The following is a 7,764-nucleotide window of genomic DNA, read 5'->3' as shown; positions in this document are numbered from 1 at the left end:
TCCTTGTAAAACATAAGTTGATTCTATCATACCTCTATTGAAAATTTTTCCAACTCTTGCCCTATTCTTCAGGAGAAGGTACAAGAGCACACAGTGTCCCTGAAGAACCCACTCGGCCGACTTCTCTAGAAGTTCAAAGTAGCCGTCAAGAGTCCAGATTCAAAGTCCAGAACCTCTGAGTTTTTATGAGTTATGAAATTTTCTTTTTCTTTTCTTATATAGAAGTTGTATAAACGATCATCTGTCCCACAGTTATTGGTGAGGACCAAATGAGATAAATCATGTAGCTATGTCTCTTAGCTGAGTTCCTGGCACATAAAAAGACCAATAAATGTAGTTACTCCCAGAAATATTGCGTGATTTTTATTTTTATTAGTTTATTCAAGTCAGCAACTCTTTGTTAGGCAACTGCTATGTGCCAAGCACAGTTTTAGCCTCTTGGGATACGTCAATGAAAAAACAAAGATTTCCATTCTGTGGAGTTGGAAATACACACACAAGAAATGAAGAAAGAAGGACAAGTGAGAGGGTGATTCATGTTCTAGGAAAATGTACAAGAGCAAGGGAGAGAGGGATGTCGGGAGGAAGACTATGGTACCATATCCAATGGTGGAGAAGGTCAGCATAGGTGTCGGGAACAGGAGATCCATGAGCAAGAGGCTGAGGGAAGCAAGTGGGCTGGCTTCTAGGTAGAGGAAAGAGTAAGTGCAACATCCTTGTGACAGGCCACTGCAACATTGGAGGAATAGCAAGAAGGCTGTGTGGCTCAGCAGGCAAGGAGGAGAGTAGGTCAGTCTGCATTGGAAGTGCTACCTCATCAGCCCTTTGGAAAGTCATGAGGATCCCAAAGGCCTTGTGTGACACAGTAGAGACTCTGGCTTTGACTCTGAGTGAAATGGGGAGCCACCTCAGAGCCTGAGCTGGGGAGTAGCCTATTCTGACAGGCTTCTAAAAGAGTACTGTGTTGGGAACCCGCTGTGGGGAGCCAAGACTAACGGCAGGGAGACCAACGGGGCAGGCTGCAGTCATGAGGCAGATGTGAGAGTGCTCACACCCTGGTAGCAACAGTGGAGACTGAGAAGGAATTACATTCCAGGGTATTCCATAGGATTTCCCAACAGATTGCACCTGAGGTGGGCAAGAGGGTAGTTACACACGCCCCATTTATCATATGGATAAAAGTTGAAGACACTTTGCTAAGTGAGAGAAGCCAGACACAAAAAGCCATCTGTTATATAATTCTATGTATATGAAATGTCCAGAATAGGGCATAGCTACAGAAAGTCAACTAATGCCTCCTGAAGGGGCTGGGGAGATGAAGGGATGGGGGCCCCATGGCTCACAGTTAAGGGAATGCTTTGGAGGATAATAAAAATATTCTGGAATAGCATTGGTGCTGGTACCATTAAAAGTGGACTAAAAGCCACTTAATTGTATACTTTTAAATAGTTAAATGATAAGTTTCATGTTTTGTAAATTTCACCTCAATAAAGTATAACAGCTCATAGTATTCTGGCTTGAGCAACTGGAAGAAGGGAGTGGCTATCCACTGAAATGGGGAAAGCTGTAGATGGAGCAAGCTAACAGGGGAAGTAAACAGAATCATTTTGGACACTTTGAGTCTCCTCTACGTACCCAAATAGAAGTGTTGAAAAGATAATATTTATATTGGAATATCTACATTTGGGAGCTATTGGCTTATCCATCAACCGAGAGCTGTCTTATTCCAATTTCTATGGTAGTTCATTTTGTACTGCTATACCAAAACACCTGAGACTGGGTAATTTATAAAACAAATTTATTTTCTCATGGATATGGAGGCTGGGAAATCCAAGATCAGAGCACTGCGAGTTTCAATTGTCTGGTGAGAGTTGCTTTCTTCTTCCAAAGTGGTGCCTTGTTGCCGACCCTCCAGAGGGGAGGAATGCTGGGTCCTTACAGGTGCAAAGTCAAAAGACTGAATGAAATCACTGTGGCATGAGAACAGACAGAGGAGAAGCTCAATGACACAGTCTTTGTAAACTCTAAAGAATTTAGGTAAAAAAATAGGAAATGGCTAAGGAAATGGAGAAAGCATAACCAGTCAATAGGTATTAAACCAAGAGAGATTATCTTCCATCACTTTTCCAAGTTCACCTTCTCAATCATACATGAAGGTCCCCAAAAGTGTGTCTTGATGTCATGATGTTTTTTGGTTTTTTTTATTTGTTTGTTTATTTTGGTATTGGGGGCTGCCAGGGATGCTCTAACACTGAGCTACACTCCCAATCTTTTTTTAAGTTTTTTGTTGTTGTTGTTGTTGTTGTTTGTTTGTTTTGTTTTAAAATTTTGAGACAGGGTCTCACTAAGTTGCTGAGGCTAACCTTGAACTTCGCAATCCTCCTGCCTCAGCCTCCCAAGTAGCTGAGATAACAGACATGGGCCACTGCACACAGCCTTTGATGTGTCACATCCCAAGGAGGGTTTCTACATGCTGTTCTCTACAACTAGAATTTTCTTTCTCCTTTTTCAACTGTTAACTGATGCTCATCCTTCAAAATGAATCTCCCAATGCTTTTAAGAAGCCTATGCTTCTCCCCAGTTTGATTTAGATGCCACCCCATGCGCTCCCCCAAACTGGGCATCATTTACCTTATCCTTAGCCTGCTAAACAGTGAATTCAGCCAACATTTCATCTTTTCCCCCAAATCTCAAAGAACAAGGTAGTGTGCTTATAATAGCATGCTTAGCATTAGGTCCAAACTCCAGCACATAAAGAATACCTTAAAAATAAACAAGTGAATGGAAGACAACCATAAAAATGCCTTACTTCACTCCATAGAAATGTCCTTAAGAAGCTAAATGTGCGTCAAAGTCCTTAGGAATTTTTTGTATTCGTAATCCTCTGTTAAACAAAATGGGTGGGAATGCTACTTAAATCAACTCTGTAGAAAGCTATTTTATAAAGCAAAGAATTCTACTATACCACACACATTTTTAAAAAAATCACCTCTAAATCAGCTGTTATTGCAAGTGTGGCTTTTATACATATATTTGGAATTCATATGCCATTCTAATAAAACAAATTTGAGGAGCTGTTTTGATATTGCCCTTTTGTATATAATTTAAAATATACAGCTATATTTGGATATCTGGGGTAAAACAAAATTTAAAAATAATACCAGAATATTTTAAAATAAATTCTCCCATCTTTAAGGGGAACTGAGACTAGCACATACTCTAATATTTCCTATGGCTATCAACTGTCAAATGAAGAATAGTTAAAATTATACACTAGTACTTTAATAAAGATGAAAATATTATGCTCAAGTCATTGCATTAAAAAATTGAACACCTTTCAGGAACTTTTTATCACATGAAGGAAATTCTCTCTCAACTTTAAGAAGTTTTGTAATTAAAATTTTTTTTTTAGTTATAGATGGACATAATATCTTTATTTTATTTTTATGTGGTGCTGAGGATCAAACCCAGTGCCTCACACATGCAAGGCAAGTGCTCTACCACTGAGCTACAGCCCTAGTCCAGAAGTTTTGTAATCTTATTAAAGAAAACAAACTCTGACCCCAAGGTCATTCTTAGACAAAGTAATTCTGTATGTTTATTAAATTAGGAAAGGTAGTTGTCAGAGGTCAAACATGCAGAAGATAAAGGTAAACTCTAAAGGAAAGTCACCTGGTGATCATTCGTTTCCCCTTTGACCATGAGCAAGATTCCACAGGAAGAATGGGTGTCTTGCATGACCAAGAAGGGATTCAAATGTTGGATCTGCCTTTAGAAGAAAAATAAAACAATAGTGGAAAATTGCAACAAAATCCTTTTAAGCAATACCCTGACATCCCCCTAGGACCAACTCTTAAGCCTTCCACAGGCCCTCACTCCTGTTTTTACTTTTCTATCTTGAATGCCTGAGGAGTGTTTGGCAGGAGAAAACCAATTTAGCAACTTGGTTCTTTCTTCTAGATTTGCTACAAGCAGAGTTCAGTTACAGACTGACTTTGAGAGTATTCTGGGCTTCTTTCCGTCTCTTGAGATTTACCAAACATCCTTCAGTTAAGGAGTCCAAAGCTGGTTGCCAGAGTGTTAAATTACCACCTCGTTGCTTGAGTGGGACTCAGTGAAGTCTTTCTCAATATCAAGCTTATCTTCCTGACAGACTGTAAAGAAGAGGTTTAACAGGAGCCAAGGAGGAACACCTTGCAAAAGCAGCCTCACCAGTCCCAGCCTCCTGAACACCTCCGTCAGACTCTGGGCCGCGTGTCCCACACACAGCAGCCATGGTACCTAATTGTGTTGCCATTAGAGGAACTATTTGTTCATGTCAATCATAGGACTCAACCCAGAAAATGGCTGCAGGCCAACCCATGCAACTGTGACTTCTCCCCCGCACAAGCGTGCAATGGGATGTAATCCTCTTAGAGTGGCTGTTGTTCAAGGCTGGCAAAGAATGCTAGATTTGCATGCGTCGGGAGTTTGTGGGAAGACCACTCTACTTACCTAAGAACACATTAGAGGAGACTGTCCCTCTTGAAAACTCACTTGGTTAACCCTTCACAACTCATATCTCCCATTGGATATCAGGCTTCAAGCCTGAAGGTCATTATTAATATTAACAGTGTTTAGTTGACTTTCTTGTCAGGCATATTTCCCCCATGCAGCATGTATATAAACAATGGCCAAAACAGCAGTCAGGAAAATATACATGAATACACGTCATTATCCACACTTACCCTGTGGGCCAGAGTATAGGCCCTGAAATGTGATAACACGTCAGGAGGTGACTGTGGTCACACATGGTATGGCATGTGAACTTAGCTGTCCCATCCTGGGAGAGTTCCAGAGTCGATCCCATCATCACGATGAATTGGGTCTGGTTTTCGAACTTCAGGATTATTATTCTTACCTTCTCCTACAGCCGTCTCCCTAAAGATCGTTCCAAAACTGAGTGTTAAGACATGATGCCTCACCCACAAGAAGCATAAACCACACTTTACATAATTATTCCTTAGATTTACTGGATTCGAGTTCCACGTGGGTGAGAATTTAACTCAGCACCTGGCAAAGGTTAGGTCCATAGTTCATAGTTAATAAATGAATACTGCACTCAATTCTTGCAGCCTGGAAAGCTTTCTCAGCATTTTGATAGCCTAAGAGCTTCTGCATGAGACAGCCTCAGGTATATTGCAAGCTTAAAGCATGACCCTGGCAGTATCATTAGATTGCGGAGCCCCCCATTAATTCTAGACTCTCTAGTTAGACTGTCCTTTCTTTAAGAAGCATCTAGGCTTTGTGTGTCTCTTTTAATCCTCTCTGGACCTAACACTAGCTGCAAATAATTCTGGTATTGGCTGGAAGGCAATTTCACCTCCAAAATGTTATGGTCATTGATTAAACTGTGAATTTTGTTACATTTTATCTTAGGTTGGAATGACACAAGAAAATCATGTAGAAAGAACTAAAACAATAAAAAGAAGGGCAAGAGAAATAAAGTGCAGAAGAAAGGCATGGTGACTCAGGCCTGTTATCCCAGCAACTCTGGAGGCTGAGCCAGGAGGATCCAAGTTCAAAGCTAGTCTGAGTACCTTAGTGAGTTCCTATTTCAAAATAAAAAAAAAAAAAAATTAAATGGCTGGGATGTAATTCAGTAGTAGGCCACTTTCTTAGCATTTTCTAGGTTCTGTATTCAATCCCCAGTAATGTCAAAGAAAAAAAAATGTTTTTTCTTTAAAACACAAGAAGTAGGGCTGGGGATGTGGCTCAAATGGTAGCGCGCTCGCCTGGCATGCATGCAGCCCGGGTTCGATCCTCAGCACCATATACAAAGATGTTGTGTCCACCGAAAACTAAAAAATAAATATTAAGAAAAATTCGCTCTCTCTCTCTCTCTCTCAAAAAAAAAAAACAAAAAAAAAAAACAAGAAGTAAAGGTGTATTTATAATTGTTTTTAATTAACTCTTAAAAAAAAACTTGGCAAATGGTTTGTCACTTCTCCAATTTACCCCAAAAGTAATAAAGAACCCTAAAACTATACAATAAAATATAGTTTTTGGTAATTTCTGTTTCTTTCCTTTAGTCTCAGTTGGTGAGTTTTTTTTGCTACAAGAGGAAAATAAGGCTTCAAGGACTACTATTTATCATTTTGATAACCTTTGGTAGCTGAATTGAAGCATTAAAAGGTACCAGTAGAAACAATAACAACAATTGCAACCCTCATTTGAACTATCTGAAAAGCATTATCATGCTCATCATTGCCTTAGAAAAATAAGAGACTCATCTCATAGGAAATGACATCCACAGACTGAAGGTGAAAGTTTGGGAAAAAACATACCACTCACATGGACTGTGGAAACAAGCAGGGGTTTCCATCCTCATATCAAATAAAGTAGACTTCAAGCCAAAGTTAATCAAAAAGGATAAAGAAAGACATTTCATAGTGTTCAAGGGAACCATATATCAATATGACATAACAATTACAAATATATATGCCCCCCAAAATGGAGCATTTACATTCATCAAACAAACTCTTCCCAAGTTCAAGAGTCAAATGGACCAAAACACAAGAATTCTGGGTGACGTTAAAACACCACTTTCACCTCTGGGTAGATCTTCCAAACAAAAGCTAAACAAAGAAACTATAGAACTCAATAATATAATAAATAACTTAACTTGACAGACATATGTAGAATATTTCATCCATCAATCAGTGAATATACTTTATTCTCAGCAGCACACCATATATTATGCCACAAAGCAACTCTTAGCAAATATAAAAAAGTAGAGATACTACCCTACATTCTATCAGATCATAATGGAATGAAGTTAGAAATCAATGATAAAATAAAAAATAGAAGCTACTCCAACACCTGGAGATTAAATAATATGCTATTGAATGAACAATGGGTTGCAAAAGACATCAAAGAGGAGATTAAAAAATTCTTAGAGGTAATTGAGAACACTGATACAACATATTGAAATCTCTGGGACACTATGAAGGTAGTACTAAGAGAAAAGTTCATCGCAGGGAGTTTATTCCTTAAAAGAAGAAAAAGTCAACAAATAAATGACCTAACAATACATCTCAAAACCCTAGAAAAAGAACAAATCAACACCCAAAGCAGTAGAAGACAGGAAATAATTAAAATCAGAGCTAAAAATCAAGGAAATTGAAACAATTGAAAAAATTGACAAAACAAAAAGTTGGTTCTTTGAAAAAATAAATAAAATTGATAAGCCCTTAGCCATGCTAACAAAGAGAAGAAGAGAGAAAACTCAAATTTCTAACATCCATGATGAAAAAGGAAATATCACTATGGACACTACAGAAATACAGAAGATAATTAGAAATTATTTTGAAAATTTGTACTCTAATAAAATAAAAAATATCCAAGGAATGGACAAATTTCTAGAGTCATATGATTTGCCCAAACTAAATCAGGATGATGTACACAAATTAAACAAACCAATTTCAAGCAATGAAATAGAAGACACCTTCAGAAGCCTACCAACCAAGAAAAGCCCAGGACCAGATGGATACACAGACGAGTTCTACAAGACCTTCAAAGAAGAACTAATACCAGTACACTTCAATTTACTTTAGGAAATAGAAAAAGAGGGAGCACTTCCAAACTCATTCTATGAGGCCAATATTATCCTGATTCCAAAACCAAACAAAGACACGTCAAAGAAAGAAAACTTAAGACCAATATGGCTAATGAAAATAGATGCAAAAATTGTCAATAAAATTCTGGCAAATGAAACACAAAAAC

General features: G+C 38.3%; 1 long non-coding RNA gene across 1 annotated transcript; it reads right to left on the bottom strand.

The window, feature by feature from the left end:
- Positions 1–1,781: 1,781 nt before the first annotated feature.
- LOC124103955 (uncharacterized) lies at positions 1,782–4,997 on the bottom strand. The gene is made up of 3 exons (XR_006855333.2): positions 4,728–4,997; positions 3,673–3,769; positions 1,782–1,970 (listed from the first exon to the last, which is right to left on the bottom strand). It is a non-coding gene; the product is annotated as an uncharacterized LOC124103955 (long non-coding RNA).
- Positions 4,998–7,764: the final 2,767 nt, after the last annotated feature.

This window comes from Marmota monax, unplaced genomic scaffold, assembly GCF_021218885.2.
Source record: "Marmota monax isolate L192 unplaced genomic scaffold, Marmota_monax_Labrador192_F-V1.1 WCK01_AAM20220418_F8-fsc00107, whole genome shotgun sequence".
Classification (NCBI taxonomy): domain Eukaryota; kingdom Metazoa; phylum Chordata; class Mammalia; order Rodentia; family Sciuridae; genus Marmota; species Marmota monax.
The sequence above is the reverse complement of the archived record's forward strand: the minus strand, read 5'-3'. Positions and strand labels throughout refer to the sequence as shown.